The sequence below is a fragment of the Siniperca chuatsi genome, linkage group LG4 (assembly GCF_020085105.1).
Source record: "Siniperca chuatsi isolate FFG_IHB_CAS linkage group LG4, ASM2008510v1, whole genome shotgun sequence".
In the NCBI taxonomy this organism is placed as follows: domain Eukaryota; kingdom Metazoa; phylum Chordata; class Actinopteri; order Centrarchiformes; family Sinipercidae; genus Siniperca; species Siniperca chuatsi.
The window spans coordinates 6108996-6130411 of record NC_058045.1 but is presented as its reverse complement, the minus strand read 5'-3'; the positions used below and the strand labels follow the sequence as shown (position 1 = coordinate 6130411).

The window sequence follows — 21416 nt, the reverse complement described above, 5'->3', positions numbered from 1 at the left end:
TTTGGCAGTTCATTGCTAAAATAGATGATTATTTACAACTACACACCCATACATATAATAGCAGGGGTAACAAAATATTATGAGATTATTATTCTTATTTAGCCTAATATGCTGCTGGACAAGAGCTTATAGTTCAAAGTATACATTTTTGATGATGATTTACACTTGTTTGTTCTCATTAGGGCTGCATTTTGCTCCTAGCTAGATTAGTGCTGTTCTGCCTCAGCGTTAAAGGATAATTGCAGTTTATTACAACTTGGATCTTATTTTAGGAGTTTTGGACACAATTTCTATCCGTTATAATAACACTGTACTTACCAAAGTAATTGCTGAGATCTGGGAACATAGTGATACAAAAAAAAAAGTCAGATGGTGAGAAAGGTTGTAAAACCAGCCTACAGTTTATCCAGATTATCTAAACCACTTTGTTGGTAAAAGCAATAGTGAGCACACTCAAAATGGAGGTAATCAGTGCACAACTACAGCCAGTACAGTCGGTCAAAGTTGAACCAGTCTGTCAACTGTGATGGATGGTCTGAACAGATTGTGGGAGCAATAATTTTACCGTTCACCTTTGTTTTCTCTTCCAAATACCTTCAGCTAATCTCTATTTTTGCGATGTCTCAGCATTCCCAGATCATTGATATTAACTTGGTAAGTACAGTGTTATCATAATTGATAGGAATGATGGCCAAAACTATAAAAAATGAGTTAGGTGCTGTAACTATTTCTTGACAAACAACAGTACCTTTGTGCAGCGTCTCTGCTGGTTGCTGGTGACGACAAGACTCCAGAAAGTCAGGGCTCCCTGATGTTGTTCTCCAAGAAACTGTTATAGCACTTAATTGAGAGTGCTACCTATCTTCTCATCTAACTGTTGGCAAGAAAGTGAATAATCGAATTTCCAAAAATGTCAAATCATTCCTTTAATTCATAGGCCAACCATAGGCTAACACTTGGCTTTGGGCTGACAATGTGCAGTGCTTTGTGGCACTTTATGTTATAACCACTTTTTGTTTTGTTGGCATATTCATGTTGTTATTCAGTTCTAATCTTTAATACCATATTTTCAAGGTCATGTGAGGTTTACAGACTATACAGGCCAGTTTATCTTTTGGTTTACATATTAATGAATAGGTTTAGAATAATTTTATTATAACTTTTGCACATTAATAATAACCACACATTTTACAGATATAGAGACCGAGTCTTGCATAATTAATCATCTAGTGCAGTTTAGTATGTTGTATGTGCATCAGTCTTTAACTTATTTTATTTCATTAGAGGTGCTACTCAGATGGCTCAAACACAGTCGTCATGTAAATAGATTTGCATATTTACTCAGTTAAAGTAACTTATTAATATAACATATCTAGCATATAGCCTCATTCTGACATTTATATTTTCTTCTGAAATAGATTAAAATAACTCCTCAACATTTCAAAAAATCATGTTTCCCTTGACAAGGATGTAAATACATTTCCACACATAAAAAGCTGATGTGTCTTTAATTCAATGAGGAATTGTATTATGAATCATACAAGAAAGCTTTTCCTTGAACCCTGAGTAAGGAATCTACATTCTTCAGTTTATTGCTCAACGCATGTTGGTACAAGAATGTTCCCGTTCAGCGTTCAGTTGCCCATATTGACTGTTCCAACAAATATCCAAAGCTATTATTTTCATAAATTCTCTCCCTTTGAAGAAAAACACACACATTAAATCTGGTCATTGTGTGTGTCCAGGTTTGAAGCCAAACTTTATGTAGAAGTCTGTTATTCAAACATTCCAACCACGCTTAATATAGTAACTGGCAAATGCATTAGGAAGCATAAATCATTAAAAATCAAAAATAAATAAATCAAGCAGTGTGCTGACTTTGACGTTATTTTGTACACAGCACATTTTCGTAATGTGCTGTGGTCTTCTGTCTTGATTGTGGCATGCACGGAACAGAAGTCAATTATCTCTCCCAGCATGGAAAGGAGCGTCTTCTCCATGTCTGTGTCAAGCAGAAATGTGATCAGAAACACAGAAAGACAAGGAAAAAAGCAAGAGGTAACAACGATTATGGAACGCAGTTATTTTCCATTAAAAATGAAAAAGCAATTCCCCCCTACAAAAAAAATCCCTAGTTACCGTGCAAAATGTGATTATTCATTAAGTTGGAATTGTTTTTTTGTTTAAGGATGAAAAGCGCCCATGCTGTTTTTTCAGGGTAATTGGGGCTGTCTGACTTGGGTGGTCACAGCCACCTGTGACACCCGCAGTAACTCTTTTACCTCAACACTTTGCACGTTTATTTTCTGTTGTGGTTGGAACGGCAGATGATATTAGCAGTGTATTCTCAAAGCATCATGTGGTACAATTCATGATACTCAGGATAAACTGAATGAGGATTTAGGGCGCAGCATGATAGAATAACTGGCTCAGCACTCAAGCCTCTCCTCATGCTTTCTGTGTTGGCAGAGCAGTTCAGAGTCACTGAATGGGAAGAGGACCTTCATGCAAATGACCTGATGTGAATAGGAAGTGGTTCAGTGTGCCTCTTGTTTTTAGACACACAAACAAGAGTGTAGTTCTTTTGTGAGGGTGTTTTTGAGATGGATGGGATGGCTTGATGAAACAAGGAGGTGCATGTGTAGCCGGAAACTGCAAGTGAAAAGAGTGGTTATTTAGGAGAGGAGCTAATTGAGAGTGGTTTGGAGAAAGAGTGGGTACACTATATAAGTAGGAGCAGCTGTCGAACCAAGTTAGGGACTATGTGCAGAGCATGGTAAAAGATATGGTAAAACAATTTTCAGCTCAGGAATAATTTCATGACAGTTAATTCATCATATTCACTCTGTCTAGCCTTCAAAGTGTTGTACTCTGTAGCACTCTCCAATTTTTCATTGATTGTTATTGTTAATGTTGTTGATCACAGAAAATGAAAAAGCATTGAAGTTGATAGATGTCTGTATTTTTTGAGGCAGTGAGGGATTTTGAAATCTGATACTTAAAATAATTTATATCATTCATAAATTACCATTCTGGAAATGATCACTGTCTGTGGTTCCATCCAGCTCTTTCTATGAAGTGGCTCTGTGAAAGAGAGCCATGCTATTTCATTCATTTGCTGGACGCTCCCACTCGTCCTCCTGAATGTGAAAAGCATTGTAGGCGGGCAGCAGAGCAGAAGTAAGATGTGTTTTGTTAGTTGTCTGAAGCCCTGGGGACCGGAACCGCATAAGCTCCCCATACTATGCCCTGGATTGAGAAAAATAAATCCATTTGTTTCTGACAAACATTTTGTCATTAAAAATATGAGATAGAAAAACAGAGTCTGCTGTGTGTGCCTTCTTCTAAAGCAGCTATTGTTTGGGTGTCAGGATCATTAGTTCATTGGGATATATTCTGCAAGCTAATGCTTCTGGTCTAATTCACACTGGGAGCGACGCACCCACTTTTTCAATTCAGGGCCCAGTTGGGAGGAAAGATAGTCGCGACGTAACATGACCACTGACATCACTGGAAAGGATGTAGCTTACGTCTGCCAAGGCCATGCATAAACTTTATGCAAATGTATCATATGATCCTGCTATTCAAAGTTCACTGGCAAGACATATCAGGGTCTTTAATGCTTTGGGAAACCAGGGTAGCTTCAATTGACTCCAAAGAGGATGTGAAGGAGTCACAAAACCGCCAGTTTTTATTTACACGGATTGAAGAGAACAAGAAAAGAACAGGACAGACAGAAAATTGAAAGATCTTGTGTACACAAGGGTTAGTCATTGATTTCCTTGTCCTCTGACAACTTAAAATGATTTGACCAATAAAGTAACTCCGAACAGGCCAATCCTCCTGAGTGATTTCCTCATTTGGCTGATAAAACCTTTTACTATCTGCTGTAAAGAGTATTTATAATAGCTGTCTTGGTAAGTGAATGGATCTCAGCCAAGGGCATATAAAACAACTTTTAGTTTAGATTTTTGGGTGCTTTTTGATAGCAACATTTCTTTATGTATGTCAAGTAATTTTTTTTCTAATATTTGTGAAGTGACAAAAGCTCTCCCAAATCCCTTTGAATTAGCTCCAACATTCTGCCTCCTCTTGTAATTTGTAACTTTGGCAAAGTGAGACAGGAACGTTCAGATCAGAAGCTTGGCCTCTCACAGATAAGACACATCTGCAAGAGTGGGGGAAGAGAAGCAAGGGTGGCAAAAGAAATAAACTACCCAAATGAAGGGATAAAATTAAAAATTGAGGAGTCAAAGGTCTTCTGAGCTGGTGCTTGAGATTAGCCAGACACCAAGTGAGAAGAAAAGGATTGTTGTCTTTCAGATGCCACACTTCAATTACAGACTTCTCCTGAGTTGAGGAAAGGGATGTTTAACAGTGCCATGGATGATGGATTATTCTGGGGCAATCTTTTAAGTCTTGTTTGTTATTCCAGGATACGAAGGCTTTGGTTAAGGTAATACAAAAACATGGAAGTACTACTGTGCTGAAAACATCTCTTAGCAGCCCTCATGGACAGAAATGCAATCAGTCTTTGCGCCTTGATGATGCAGGTTTAAAATGTTAAAATTCTCAACAAAGCAGAAGAGCACACAATACAGTTTAATGCTACCCGCAACACAGCCTGCAGCAATTAAGAACGTATAGTCTCTTTTTTTTCATGTGATCACTTGGTGTTTTTCTGTGTTCCCTTAACTTTGTTTTGACTGCTTGTCTTAGTGAAAGACCATCATTTGGAGGTTTCTCATCATCTGCTTGATATTAGTGGTGAGGAACATATGGCCATTCAAAGGCAGAGCCCTGTGTGACATCATAGACCACAAGGCAAAGTGGGGATCGTCAAGACCCCAGACGGAGGACTCTGAACACTACCTGACTGCCTCCATCCATCTGCAACTGTATTGTCCAAATACTGTGCCAGCGTGGGTCTCTATTTCTGATGCGTGCTTGGGTTTTTTTTTTTGTTGCAGAACTGTGTGTTGTCTCTTCTGCACAGACAGACAGTAGAGAAATGACAGGCCTTTTTCCAGAATATCTTCAGTGTCATATCAAAATAACATGCAGAGCACAATAAACTGAACTAAATCAACTGTCAATCTTAATAGCAAAGACTGTGCATGATGATTAAATGAAAAGAAAAAAAAGAGGCAAGATGCAACAGAGTTGCAATTGAAGAGTTTTGATGTGAATCCCCAAACCAAAGATAAAAGCAACTTCTCTCCTACACATGGTTCTGACTGAACAGGTTCAAAATATCTGTTACAGACACTGTAAATAACTTTAGATTCACAGATAGCAAAGTGAAAGTTATATATATATATATATATATATATATATATATATATATATATATATATATATATATATATATATATATATATATATAAGCAGACAAGACATTAGCCTGGGGAGTAATGACGCCCAATTTGGCGTGCACACCTGTTTATGTTGGACTGGGGCAGTAAGCGGTGCTTGTAAAATATGAGCGAGGTTAATACTTATGCGGTGACGCCCTCAGGCCTCACAGCTACAGTAAGGACAGCATCAGCAGTCTGAGACGATGGGATGGGTCTAACCCCAGGCGTGTGTGTGTGTGCCTGTGTTCATGTGTGTGCAAAGCTCATTCTGTAGATTTAAAGAGCAATAAGCATTTATTTGTCTGCTCACCTCACCTCGTGTTTCTGTCTGCATGCCACTTCTTTATGTACGAGTGTATGTGTCTGCGTCTGCCTGTGAGTGTGTGAGACAGACACATCCCTATGGGAAGTGGGTTTCTACGTGGAGACATTTGGCGGAGGGAGTTCGAGGACAGCCCACACGCGCTTTTGTGCTGCTCAGTGTCCAGTGGTTGGCTAGGCCACGGCTTCTCCTTGAGGTTATTTTTCTCCTCACGTTTTGTTTTCATGAAGTGAGGTCGGGGTTCTAAAAGCAGACTCCACCTAGGGAAAAACTACAAGACCCTTAAGGGCCCTTTTCTTAGCACTTTACCCCTCACCCTCTGTGAGACGAAGCAGAAGACAAATGTTCTGGAAGGAGCAAATTACAATTTTCACGAAGATGGTCGCATGAAAAATGATATCTTGGAAATACATTTTCCATGGCCTGTTGCTTTTAACATATACTAAGGTACAGTATTTCCAATGACACAGTGTGCATTTTTACAGAAAATTGCTCAGAAATTCATTTTTCTAAACCATGATTCATCTTTTTAGCAAATTGAATTTGGCATTTCATTTTAATGCTGCAAATAATAAACTGAACTTACTAAAATTGCAAAGAATTAACTCAGTCCAAACCATAGAAACTCAGAAAGGCTCCAAGTGCTCTACTCTAAATGATCTGTTCTGATAAAACAACATCAGTATGCTACACAGCTGAGACCGCAGAACTCGACACTCTACAGCTGCCATTTGGAAAAAAAAAGAGGCATTTTTAATGTTTTGGTTAACTTACACAGCACGCAAATGTCACCAACAAGTTAAAAAAAATCCGTCTTGAAATAATTTGCTCACCTTGTGCAACTTCACTCTCACCTCACACAAGTCTCTTGATTGAACTGAGTTAGTAAGTTTGCTACTGTAAATCAACAAGTTGTAGCACCAGCAACAAACCGATTACTCTTTTGCTCCACTAAAAAGCGACAGAGAATAGTCCAGGAACAGCCAACCCCACTATACAGCCAGTGCCAGTGAGATTCAGTGCCAGTGTATCATCCTTCCCTGTCTAGCCTGTGGAAAGAGCAGTGGTGGAGGTGAAGAGGTTCCATGATGTGGGTCATATACATGGAAAGTTCTGCTGAATCCTTTGCTTTTCCATGGGAATGGAAGGTCACCGGAACAACACACAAACAGCTCCAACTCAACATGTGGCTAAGTGTGCTGCAAGAAACACTGGGCTCTGTTGTTCAAACTAATTATCTTAGTACTTTTAATGGCTTTTTCGGTTGTGTCAAACCCAACAAATACTCCCGATTTTAAGTGTTTATGGCAGGTAATGATGAGCAGCATGGTGACAATGTTTGCTTAACACAAGTGAACTTGTCCATCTCCTGCTCAGAGAGTTGATGGCTAACTCAGTCTGTCAGCAGAGTGCACCACATGGAAAGCAACATCAGAGAAATTGGTTGCCCAGCGCTTGTATATTTCTGTCTCCATCTGTGTCACCGGCTGGAAGTGGGCTAGTGTACATGCCTTTGAATATGTAGGGCATTGGACACCAGCTCCATGTGGTTTGGGAGAAGTTAAAGGCTGGTTGGGGCTTTAATCCGCCAACCCTCCTCCCAGTTTTTCCCCTCTTTTTCTTGTCTCTGTGGGTCCCGTTTCCCCCCACCAGCTCCCCATCTACCACACAGGCCCGTCAGCACCCCAGCTCCAAAAGACCCTCAGCTCCCCGCCGCCCCCCTCCACACCAACTGGGCCTTGCCTCGCCGCAGTCCTGACGTCCTAATGGCTGATGGATGCACCGAGGTCACACTGATGATCTAGAGAAGTCCTTTGGTCCATCATTGAGCCTTTGATCAACATACTTAACCCTTTCTTCCTAAGAACCCCCCTTGGTGGATGAGAATGTGGGGAGATTGAGTTACACAGTGCTGGGGAGCGAGCAGGCTGACATCCCTTTGGTAACACATGTCTTTGTTTAAGGCAAAGCTCTGGCACTGACAATCCTCTTCCAAGCTCCTCTCCTTCTCTTAATACCCCACCCGAGTTACCAGGGAGAAGAGCTAGAGAGGAGATCCAGCCTCTAGTCTATGAGAAAACCTGCAGTTTTTTCCCAAATGACCTGTCGAGTTGTTCAGTCAGCCATACTGTTAAACCAAGAGAAAGCAATAGTTTTGGATAATACACGTATTTGCTTTCTTGTTGAGAGTTAGATGAAAAGATCAATACCACTGTCATATCTGGACGTTAAATATACAGTTACAGTCAGCAGCCAGTTAGCTTAGCTTAGCATAAACACTGAAAACAGCTAGCCTAGCTCTCTCTGAAGAGAACAAAATCTGCCTACAAGCACCTAGAGCTCTATAGCTTACTAATTAATACATTATATCTCATTTGTTTAATCTGTAAAAAAAAAAAAAAGTCTAAAAATGAAGTTGTTTTTCACTGGAATTTTATGGAGGGTTACGTGCTGGAACAATTTCTTGGCCTTCATTTTTTACTTATTAAACAAATGAGAAGTAATGTGTTAATTAGTGAGCTTTTAAGGTTTTGGTAAGCAGATTATGTTACAGTTGGACAGAGCCAGGCTAGTTGTTTCTCCCTGTTTCCAGTCTTTGTGCTAAGCTAAGCTAACCAGCTGCAGACTGTAGGCTTATATTTACCAGACAGATATGAGAGTGGCATTGATCTTCTCATCAAACTCTCAGCAAGAAAGTGAATAAGCATACTGTATTTCCCAAAATGTCGAACTATTGCTTTAACAACAGTAAGTGTTGTATCGACTATTCATCCATATGAGAAACCACATACCATTTTTGCTTGCATAGGGATTAAACAGTAATGCTTGAGTAATGCATCAGTGCATTGGAAAGATACATTTGAAGCATGCTCCATTAGTCAGTTCAGTCAGTCAGTTTGTCAGCAATGTGAGTAATCATTTTATTTGCAGTGCAGGTGTCAACTTGTTGAGCAGGAACCACACTGACACCAAAACAACACAATGTTTTTTGGATGCAGAAAGCTGTGTGCTACCATAAAGTAATTCAATTCAATGTTGCTTCTAAGAAACAGGGTACAGGTTTTGCTTAAAGCCAGCACTTGGTGTTTATAATTATTTATAGTTCATCTGAATGACATTTTAAAGCCATTCTGTGAATAACTCTTGTTTTTTTAACCAATTAACTTATGTGGGTGGGAGATTATAACATGACTATGAAGTGCCATATGTGTTGTAAATCTCATAAGTGGATAAAAGAGCGAATGGTTCATTGTTAATCAGATCTTTCGTTTTGATTTCTGTAAACACAACAAATCAAATTTATTTTCTCACATTACCAAAACAAAATCTTTGTTTTATGTTTAGAAAGATTAGTAAAATTAATTCTTTACTTTGAATTTGCTCTGTGAAGATTTTCATTAGTCTTTCACAATATATGAAATTCAATGTGGTCTGAAAGAATAGTTGCTCAGTATGTTCATTTCAGGATCACCTTACCAGTATTCGGATATGTTCTATCAATTAGCGGGCTTTGGCAGAAAGCAGAGGAAAAATTAATATGATTCTAATTCTGAGTATCATGGTTTCTACATATGGACCTGTATATCATCCTTCCAAAGAAAACTTCTACCCTTACATTTCTCTGTTTTATTGAGCAGAATTGCAGTAAAATGTAATCCACAAATACATAAACGCATTAGACCTCATTGGGAAGTGCTATTAGGTCTGTCTTGGAGCAGCAGTAAAATCCATTTTTAACTCCTGCCAGTTTGCTGGCATGTGACCTGCAGTTACACCTCTCATCACTCAGGCCATTTAAGAATACTGCCTGCTCCACGTTGAGTGAAAGTGGTGGGGCACGCAGACACTCCTGTCCTGTCATGTCCCAACTGTCTGCTTGGCTTTCTGTGGACTTTTCCCATGCGCGCAGGTTGGTGAGGCAACAGCAGCTGTCAGACGGTGGTTGTTGGCAGGGCGTGGTGCCTGACCAGTGGGTCTGACCAGACACTTGTGCTGCTTCGCTGAGCCACGGGCAGAGTTGACCCCAAAGCCTGCCTCAGACTACTGGTTGACGTGCTGTGGTTGTCGGGGTCCATGACAGCATGGATGAAACTCGATGGTGTGGATGATCTAGACTTCCTGGGTGTGCTTGGTCGCATCAAGATTGGCTAATTTTGACGGTAACTTCACGGCTAAACAACCTGTGATTTGTGACCCACAGTAATCCTGTTCTTGGGTCATATCCCTTCTTTTCTCTTTCCTAAAATATGTTGCTTGAAGTTCTAGATCTGGCTAAAGAATAAATAGCGTACACAGCTTGAAGGTTTGAGAGGAATATGAGTGATGACTGTCACTATGGCAACCTCCTCATGTTTTCAGTTTGAAACTGCCATCTCAAAAAGTCCTGTTGTGCGCTGATATGTGGGCATAGTAAATGTTATAAATGTATGAGGTGAGTTATTAGGAAGTCTGTTAATTACAGGGGTGGGACGAGGTATAAATCTTGCAGATTAGAGGCTGGATGTATAAGCAAAACAATCTGCAAGCTCAACACTTGGTATTTTAGAGGCCCCGTGATGGCAGTGCTGGATAGCCGCAATGTCAAGACATGGCATGGAAGACTCAGTTATCAAAGTCAAGCTGAATATGCATTAAACTGAAGCTGATGAACATAGATTCATTATACATCTAGGGGTGGCCATATGCAGCGAAAGAACCAGTGCAGTTCATTCCATGTTTTCCATATTCCAGATATTGAATTACCTAAAACCCAAGAATTTCGCATTTTAATTTAAAGTGCTGATATAATGGCAAAGGAACACAAGGTACGGCTCTACTTGACACAATTTCAGATTGTCAAGCCCATAATATCAATGAAATATTTGGTTTACTACCATTACCTTAATTTAAAGGATAATTAAGGTTTATTACAACTTCTACTTCTTCTGTTCTACTTTTCCCAGTTTTGGCCATTAGTTATCCCCACTCAGCGACACACCCGATGAGAAACCAACTGATTATTGGCAGCTCCATTTTGAGAAATGTGAAGTTAGCGATAACAGCGACCATAGTCAAATGTATTCCTGGGGCCAGAGCGGGCGACGTTGAATCCGATTTAAAACGGCTGGCTACGGATGAGCCTATATACAGTAAGATTGTTATTAACGTTGGCGGTAACAACTCCTGATTACGGCAATCGGACGTCACTAAAGTTAATGTTAACTTGGTGTGTACAAATGCAAAGACAATGTCGGACTCCATAGTTTTCTCTGGGAGCCTGCCAAATCTGACCAGTGATGACATGTTTAGCCGCATGTCTTCATTCCACCGCTGGCTGTCGAGGTGGTGTCCAGCAAATGATGTGGGCTTTGTAGATAATTGGCGGACTTTCTGGGGAAAACCTGGTCTGATTAGGAGAGACGGTGTTCATCCCACTTTGGATGGAGCAGCTCTCATATTTAGAAATCCCGGGAGGACAACTCCTGAGTTTTTATCTGAATTCTCAGAGTTTTTATCAAGTTTAGTCCTTAAAACAGATAAAGTAATTATTGTAGGTGATTTCAATATTCATGTGAACGTTGAAAATTATAGCCTTAGCGTTTATCTCATTATTAGATTCAGTTGGCTTCTGTCAGAGTGTACATAAACCCACTCACTGATGTAACCACACCCTCGACCTTGTTCTGGTATGTGGCATTGAAATTGAACATTTACTAGTCTTTCCACAGAATCCTTCATTATCAGACCATTATTTAATAACTTTTGAACTCCTATTACTAATGGACTAGACGCCAAGGTTAGCTCCATGGTATGGAAACCCACAAATTATAGCAAACATCGCGAAAACAATCTGGAAGAATCTCGTTTAGCCTGGCAAGATAGTCTTAAAACATATAGGAAAGCCCTCCGCAATACCAGAGGAGCCTACTACTGATTAATAGAGGAAAATAAAAACAGGTTTCTTTTCAGCACAGTAGCCAGGCTGACAAAGAGTCACAGCTCTTAAGCCATGTATTCCTATAGCCCTCAGTAGACTTCATGAGCTTCTTATCTACTGATAAAATTTTAACTATTAAAAATTCATCACATCCTGCCCTCAACTGGTATCGATTTATCTTCAAACACAGGAGCCTTGGAAACAGCCAACTAGGCTGCTTAAAGAGGTTTTACCCTTAGTTGGCACTTCTTTACTGGATATGATCGATCTGTGTTTATTAACAGGCTATGTCCCACAGTCTTTTAAAATAGCTGCAATTAATCCTCTTCCTAAAATGCCCACTCTTGATCCAGGGGTGTTTAACTATAGACCTACATATCTAATCTTCCGTTTCTCTCTAAGATCCTTGAGAAAGCAATCGCCAATCAGTTGTGTAACTTGTTAGATCTTAGTGCTGCATTCGACACCACTAACCATCACATCCTATTACAGAGACTGGAACATTTAGTTGGCATTACAGGAACCGCACTAAGCTGGTTTAAATCCTATCTATCAGATCGATCTCAGTTTGTACATGTTAATGGCGAGTCCTCCCTGCACGCCAAAGTTAGTCACTGAGTTCCACAAGGTTCTGGGCTTGGACCGATTCTATTCACCTTATATATGCTTCCTTTAGGCAATATTATTAGGAAACATAAAAAGCAATTTTCTGATGTTAAACTCTGACAAAACTGAAGTTATTGTACTTGGTCCCAAACACCTCTGAGACACATTATCTAAAGATATAGTTACTCAAGATGGCATTGCCCTGGCCTCCAGCACCACCGTAAGGAACCTCAGAGTTATCTTTGATCAGGATTTATCCTTTAACTCCCACATGAAACAAACTTCAAGGACTGCCTTCTTTCACCTACACAACATTGCAAAAATCCGGCACATCCTGTCTCAAAATGATGCCGAAAAACTAGTCAATGCATTTGTTACTTCTAGGCTGGATTATTGCAATTCATTATTATCAGGCTGTCCCTTAAGACTCTCCAGTTGATCTAGAATGCTGCGGCACGTGTACTGACAATAACTAGAAAGAAATCATATTTCTCCAATATTAGCTTCTCTGCACTGGCTCCTTGTAAAATCCAGAATAGAATTTAAAATCCTTCTATTCACCTACAAAGCTCTTAATGGTCAGGCACCATCATATCTTAAAGAGCTCATAATATCTTATTACGACATTAGAACACTGTGCTCCCAGAATGCAGGGTTACTTGTGGTTCCTAGAGTCTCCAAAAGTAGAATGGGAGCCAGAGCCTTCAGTTATCAAGCTCCTCTTCTGTGGAATCAGGTCCCAATTTGGGTTCAGGAGGCAGACACTATCTCCACATTTAAGAGTAGGCTTAAGACTTTCTCCCTCTCCATCTGTATGCATTTTTATCCCATTAATGCATGTTACTAACTCGACATCTTCTCTCTCCCGTAGTTTTGTGCTTTCTCGTCTCTCTCCTCTCTCCTTCTGTCGCTTTCAGCAGGTATTTCTGCCAATGGAGCTGCAGAGTCTGGATCTGTGATTGTGGGCCACCTGCTGCCCCCGTTTTCCTGCTTGACAACTGCTACTACACTTGTTATTATTAGTCTTATTACAATTATCATAATTATTCCTATCACTATCATTCCTATTATTATTATTTTATTAATATTACCACTACCATTACATTATTATTTTAAAATTCTAGGTGGTATTTGCAATGTGCCCCTCCAACCCAACTGGCAGTGGCAGATGGCCGCCCACCCTGAGTGTGGTTCTGCCCGAGGTTTTTGCCTCTTAAAGGAAGTTCTTCCTTGCCACTGTCACCAAGTGCTTGCTCATGGTGGGATTTGTTGGGTCTCTGTAAATAATATTAGTAGTCCGGTCTACACCTGCTCTATAGGAAAACTGCAATGAGATAACTTCTGTTATGAATTGGTGCTATATAAATAAAATTTAATTTAATTTCTGTCAGTTATGATAACATTGTACTTTGGATTGTAACTGCTGGATCTGGAAACATAGTTACATTGCAACAACAACGTTCAACATGGCAGGAAACACGAGTGGTCAGACCACCACGCAGGTTATAAACAAGCCAACAGTTTAGCCAGGTTGTCTAAACCACCTTATTTGAAACTGAAAATGAGCACACCAAAAACATTTGTAATAATCCCTCATTGCACAATAAAACTAGGAATATGCCGAATTGATATCGACACCATTACCAGTGATAACAGTCATGAGGGGCCACCAACTCAGTTTTTAGTGTCATGGCAATATTTGGCCTCTTGTTACCTCACATAAAAACAACAGCAAGTAGGTCAGAGTTTAGCCAAAAAGTCAGTCTGTGAACTGTGATGGATGTTTATAAGAGGAAGAGAAAAGGAAGCTAATCAGTATTTACTGTTTGCTTTCCTTTTCTCTTCCAAACAAATTTGGCTAACCTGGGGGTTTGTTTAAAACTTGTATGATCGTCTGACCATCTGTGTTTCCTTTCCGTCTGGCATCTTTTTAGCAATGTTGTCACATTCCCAGATCTCAGCAATTAAAGTCCATTGCTGCATTGTAACCTACATGTCATGGGGAGATAGCGTGTTGTTAGTGGTATTGAAGATATGGACAACACTAGTATTTAACAGGACCGAAGTGACATTTGGTACATTTACATACTGTTTCGTGCTGCAGCCAAGCAGCTAATTAGCTATGTAGCCTGCAAACTGATGTTAGCAGTGCACGTTTCCCCTTTGAATGTTTGTTTGGTCACTTGTCCAACAAGCTAAGGTGCAGGACAAGACGTGTGTTCACATTCGTAAGTTAGATATAAAGGAGACTTTAGCAGGAAATCTAATGTGGGTCGTTCAAAGTCTTTGGCTCTTGTGTCGTGTAGCAGGCTGCTGTCTGGCTCAGTGTGACCTTCTGCTCTGCCTATGATAGAATGCTGACATCACTGCTTTATGCAAGATTTGACTGGCGGCTGTAAAGAAATAAGATCTCCATCTACATAAACCGATACCGGAACAGTATTCTGTCTAATTAATATAAAACTGTGGGGGGGACAAATTATTTACAGAGCAGCTGTGTAGAAGCCAAAAAAGGTTTGACTTTAATTTGGTTAGTAAAATGCTATTATTACAGTTAGGAATGATGGCCAAAACCATGAAAATAAGACCCTAGTTGTGATAAACTGGAATTATCCTTTAAAGTTGTGTGTGTGAATTTGAAAGAAAGTGAAAGAGGTACACAAACAAACACAAACATTCCTACTGGGTGAGAGCAGGCAGGCCTGGGTAATGAGAACGGGTCAGGAGGGAGGCTGATGGCTGGAGCTGGAGAGACAGGTCTAGGGTTTGGAGCATTCATGCACAATGGGCCATGAGAGGCTCCTTTCTCCCCTGTGGCAGGCCCTTTCACAGGTTCCTCCTCCTCAGTCCTGAAAAGGACCCCACATGCCTCCCCACTTCCCTGTCAGTCCACTTTCCTTTCCCATCATTCCACAACAGCTGTTTCTGGGTGGTGTTGTGTCATTATTTGGACTCATTTACAGCCCCCTGCCTGTGAAGAGCTTGGTATTGTTAGGGTTGTTGTGGTAGCTCGCTAACATTTGGTTTCAAATATGTTGCGTGTAAGTTATTTGATGGTTTGGCTGTTGACAAGCACTGGTTAAACTAATTGGATGCTCATAGAAAAAAAAACACAAGCCTCCAAAGCTAGTGAACACTTGAGTACATTTTTCAAAAGTGACGTATTTTTTTCAGCGCTGCCGTTTCAACATTGCAGGGATGGTTTCCTTTAACCATAATATAATGTTGCTGGCACAAAAAAATTTAAAGAGATATTTCCTAATTATGACTGGGGAACATAATCTGTGATCAGATATCAAATGAAACCAACAGGGCATGTTTTCGTGTGGAGAGCAAAACTCCGCTCTGCAATTTTGGCGAAGCAATGAGATGCCTCCGACACTCACTGACACTTACTCTGACTAGAAAAGACAAGGCATCATCTACCACAGTAGCTCTGACATTTTCTGGGCTTTGGATAAACAGGTGCACCACCGCGACCCTCGTGGAAAGAGTCTTATGTCTAGCATTAACCCACTATCACTCCCAATCCACATAATGACCTTGTGGATTGCACAAGAGGACAGTGGTGGATATATCACGTGAAAACTTTTTATGGCATACATTTATGGTTCTGTGCCAGAAGAGCTATAGGGGAGCCACGTGTGGTCATAGTGGTGAAGGGAGGCCTCACAGTGTTGGCAGCCACGTGTGCTATACTCCACCAGATGCTGCTTCACTGTCATTGTTTGATGCAATTGCAGATTTAAGGGTCTACCTGCTTACGTAACCAGACTGCAATATAGTTTCAGTACACAGAGTAAATCAGGTTCGTTTTTACATCAATTCAACTCTGATTTGTATTACATTTATAATAATAAATGTCAAAAGTCGCAACAATCATGTGTGAGACTAAGAACTAAACTTATTAGCCAACATAGGCCTTCTGAACTGGCTAAATAAGTATTACAAATGTCACAGCTTAACTATTCATTTGAAGATTGTCCAGTTGCCATGCATTTTACATTTGGACACTGCTTGTGGCTGATGGAATGCTTTTAGTGGTCAATATAATTAGTCGCTGCATAAACACGTGGAATTTGTTACAAGGATTTCAGTAATCAAAGCTGTACAGCAGCTTTTTCCCCCATATTTTTCATATTTTCATTGCTTTGTTGTTGACTTTGTTTCAAGCTGTGTTTTGTGAATGAGGGTTCTGGTATGGCCTCCAGTGTGATCAGTAATCTTAATATTTTGTGACTTACAAATGTTTTTCATCACAGTGGGAAATGAGCTGTAACATTATAGAGGAAAAAGCTTGGAAGTTGTGTATTTTGTTGTGGTTTGTCAAGCCGGGGAACCAAATAGGCAGGGGTAGGACCCAAACGCAGACGATCAGGCAGAGTAGTTATATGAATCATTTAATGAACGGAAAAACACTTACAGAGATTCTGGCAGGCAGCAGGCACTCACAACAGGTAAGCAGTTCCTAACAGGCAAAGTCCAAAGGAGCAAACAGAAATCACAGTGCAAGCTTCCGTGAAGGGTATCAATGAAACTGAGAAGAATAATCCGGAAACATGAGCAACGAAGATCAAGATGCTGGACATGGATACAATGACGATCTGAGACAGAACAAAGGAAGCACACAGACTTAAATACACAGGTGAGGGCAGGATAACTAGACACAGGTGAAACTAATTAGGGCGGGGCAAACTGGAGAGGAAAGCAAACAAAGGCCGGAAGTAAAACTACACAAGACACATGAAGACGAACACATTACAAAATAATACAGGAATTAGCTGAACACAAACCCAAAACCATGACAGTATTTAACCATATTTGGGTGAAAATATGACTGGAGCACACTGAGCCTACTGGAGAGCAGCGAATTTGATTATGTTGCAGGAGTGATTTGAGAAGTTTGTATGGACATTTTTTTCACAGTGGTCAGTAGTATTTATAATTTTGTCATCATGATTGTCCATACTGTAATTTCATTATGTATGTATCTGTCCGTCCTGGGAGAGGAATCCCTTCTCTGTTGCTCTTCCTGAGGTTTCTTCCATTTTTTCCCCATCAAAGGGGAGTTTTTACTTATTCGAATCGAGGGTCTAAGGATAGAGAGTGTCGTATGCTGTACAGATTTTAAAGCATCCTGAGGCAAATTTGTGATAATGGGCTACTTGACTCAGTATTGAAATCCACTGTAGCTGACATGAACACAAAATGGGATGGACTGGATATAAAGAGCAAAAGGACCAAGGATGTCTTACCCATTGATTTAGAAATAAGGTACACATGGATGCAACGATCCAGTCCAAGCCAATGCTTGTCCTCATGTTACCTACATTTACGATCCCAATGGGGTATACAGATTTAAAATGTATGATAAAGAAATAACTGTATTGGATCAGTATTTGGTAATGGCAGATACCCTGAGCTGAGGTATTGCAAGCAGTATAGGGGAAAGAAAAAGTAGGATCGGTGCATTCCTAGTTACAAACTTTACACAAAACAGAATATGTGCAATAAACTGTGTTTGTTTCACGGTTACACAGAGCTGTGTCTTCAGTAACAAACATAATTTAATCGTCACACCAGAACCCAACAGATCATTACCATGGTGATAACTCCTTCATTCAGAAGGAGCTGACAACTCAAACAAAATACCTCCCAAGCTTCCTTTCCATCATTGTAATAGGAAGGTCATGGCTAATGGTGGAATCAGGGCCATAGGATTTCCCTGCCTGTGTATGTAAGTGGCCATGCCAGTCATGAGGCCTGGGTCACAACAACCATTCTAGTCAGCGGTCACCATGGTCCAGTTGTTATTGATTGAGTGTGTTCCTTGTGCTGACACTAAGTGGTGAGTCAGGTCAAACGGCCATTCAGAGGAATTCCATCTTGGACATTCCAATGCTGCTGTTCCCTCAGGTTCACATCACGGAGGGTGCGAGGGAAAAAAGGTCGAACAATGTGATTTGGAATCTGGGAGGGAGTATGCCACAACTCGTTCACAGCTCCTGAGATATGAGTTAAACATGTGGAATGTTAATCTGTCAATGTGTGGTCATGGTGCGTTTTTGTAAGCAGTTGTGATTTGAATCACGAGGCCCTGCAGTTGTGCCCGGGCTCTCTCCGCCTATCAGGGGCGATTAGAGGTAACCAGTTCTGACACCCTGATGGCCATGAGAGACATCCCTCGCCCGCCAACAAAGCCACATGTCACACACAGCCATCTTGTTTTCTCCCAGCAGGCCTCTAGAATGTAGTTCATCCCCTCTGTCTCCTCAATAAGGCCATTCTCCAAATTCAGGGTCAGAGACTATTGAATCTTACCTCTTCAGGGGGATGCAAAATAGCCCTTAGCATGTGAAACTATGTAGAACGAATGCATTTTAGCACCCTTTATGTGGCCCTCAATAGACTGTCTTCATTGACACAGGCATTCTGAAGTCTGTCTTGGTAAACTTGTCTCTAAAATGAAACAGTGAAACAGCAGGGAAGACATATGTGATCATCAACTCAAGCTCTAGCAATGCTAACGATACTCCTACACTGAAAACAGCCAACATTGTTCAAAATTGTTTGCATGAAGTGCATCTGAGACCCCAAACCCTGAATGTACCAGTCATAACCTTCTTTGGTTTCTCATTTTTGATGGAAGTGAAAAATGCATTTTTTAATCTCAGTATGCAGGGATAGATCCATGCCATGTTGGAAAAACATTTGCACCACAGCTCTGGTTTGTGGCTGGCTATTGTACAGGGAGTGGTATTTCACTTATGAAGTGATTCCGTTACAGCTGTCCCCTCAACCATCCCCCCTCTGCACGCACTCACTTACTCCCATTCAACCACACACACACACACACACACACACACACACACACACACACACACACACACATACACATACAGGCAGAACCATTTAAACACAGTTCTCCATAAACACGTACAAATCAGTTCCAACGGGTGCTCCAGCAAACTCAGACATGGACCCAGACCCACAGCACTCAAAAACAGGTTATTTTAGAAATTACATGATATGCCAAGTTGCACATCTGCAGTCAGATCCTGCCAAGCTGCCATGTGAAATAAGATCTAATGCTGGACTGCTTGATTCCAATGAATGACATCCTTACGCTCCTATCTATTGAATAATGCATTTCACTTAAGTCGTCATATAGGGGGCTCTCTGGCTGGTTGGGGGGAAACAAATCTTGAAAGGATTATTGTATTTACTTTCTTTGGCTAAGCTCTGAATTGGTATGGAGGTAGTTGTGGCTTTTGTGGTCACGTGTTTATTGTTTATGCTTTGTATTTATCCCTAATTAATGCCGCGCTGATGAGTGCTGTCACAGACACCAGCGAACAACGGTCAGGTCTCACGCAATGTGCGGATGATTTCCTCCCCACATTCAAGGCCTTGGAGAGGAGCAAAATGCTTCCTCCAGCTTGTCTCTTTGAGCCGGAGCAGGAAGACAGATGCTCTAGAAAAACACACACTAAACCAAAGACTGTCAATCTGTGTTCCCACTACTCCTCAAGTGCACGTCTTTTTTGGAAGCCCTCTTCTTGTTTTCAGCATGCGCTCCGGAGAGAAAGGAAGTTCAAAGACGTGTTTTTCAGCATCACAATAGATACACACGTTTTCCCCAGATGAAGGCTCATGATCCAGATGCAGATCAGTCATGCGGGTCACTGCAAGGTCTCTCTGACCCCCCTCCATGTGGCTACTCCATCCAACCAATCTCTGTCATAGGATTATTGTTTTCAAATGATCTGCTCACTGACAAATGATGTGTGACTAATTTTATAATAATGCAACTTGTCTTCCCTGAGAAAAGAAATCCTGAGATTTCATACAGTTGGAAGTTGAATGAACTTGTTGTGTGGAAATAAAAGTGACTGACACTGATATTGATTAATGTTCAGCTATATACATTGACACTTGCATTTGCCGTGTTGGATTTATGAATTTATACTCAAAACCTTTCATTCGTTTCCTTGCATCCGCAAAGAAAGTCAGTTTTAAACCTGCTTAAACTGACTTTGGGGCACCTGGGGAACACACTGTAAACACAACATTGATATATTACAAACTTTTAAAACTATTAAAAACTATAAAGTTTTTTTGTTGGAAGTGTTAGAAAACAGTTGCCTATTTTGACATCCAGCAGATGTGGTACAACATTAACGTTCATTGAAGTTCTGTTTTTGACCACCTAATCAAGTTAAGTTGGTTTTGGTCTCCACCAACTCCTGAGGAAAAAAATCTGGATCTTTAGTTGCTAAATGCTCCACTATGTTCTATCTATCTGTAGTGGGTTTATTTGAGCTTTTTGCTGGAAACAGCTGCCTGCTGCATCTGCAAACAACGCTGATGTGTGGTCAACAACAGTAAATTTGCAGGCAAAACAATGAACCGGAAGACACTAACCTGACTCTTCGTAGAACTGAGGGGGAGTGCATTTCTGGGTGGGTCACTACAAGCGTGTCCTTTCACATTGCACATTAGTTATTTGATCCATTTTAAATATAGAGATGTTGATAAGTTCAGCTTTTAAGACAAGCACAGCAATAGGTGTCCATCAAGCATTGCCATATATAATATAATACACCAGCTAACAATACAGTCTGACCGATGTTAGCAAGAGACAGCATAAAACAGACTCAGTCCTTGCACAACATTAACTTGTTTTTTTGGCATAGACCATTACTATAGGAAACAAAATACGTCACAGGCAGAACCATTTATACATCAACAGTCAGACAATATAAATGTCTACAGCTAGTTATCTCTATTAAGCACAGTGCTGTGTACAGTCCTGCGTAATGCACATTTGATTCCCAGTCTTTGTTTCCACTAGGAATTTCCGGAATTAGATCTCTTCTATATAGTTTACAATAAAGACGTTAAAGACCCTTGCGGCTTGCTAACTCAAGCATGGGGTACTGTTTTCTGGAGATGTTGACTCACTCTAAATATACTCTTCTCTATTTTAGTTGAAGTGCTTAACATGTCACGGCTGCTCTCCCCAATAGAGGAAAACACTGCTACGCTTCATTTTTGCCTGGGGTCAGGATCTCCCCGAGGGAGAGAGCGGCTTTCTCAACCTGCCGTATCAGCAGGGCCATCCCGACATGTATAATCTGTAATGCACAGCTGCCTTTTACTACATACTACTGTTCTACCACTGAGGACGTACAGTGCCAAAGCCTGTGGTGGC

General features: G+C 40.6%; 1 long non-coding RNA gene across 1 annotated transcript; it reads right to left on the bottom strand.

The window, feature by feature from the left end:
- Window positions 1-1491: 1491 nt before the first annotated feature.
- On the bottom strand, window positions 1492-16858 carry LOC122875100. The gene is made up of 2 exons (XR_006377748.1): window positions 16626-16858; window positions 1492-2002 (listed from the first exon to the last, which is right to left on the bottom strand). It is a non-coding gene; the product is annotated as an uncharacterized LOC122875100 (long non-coding RNA).
- Between the last annotated feature and the right edge of the window lie 4558 nt (window positions 16859-21416).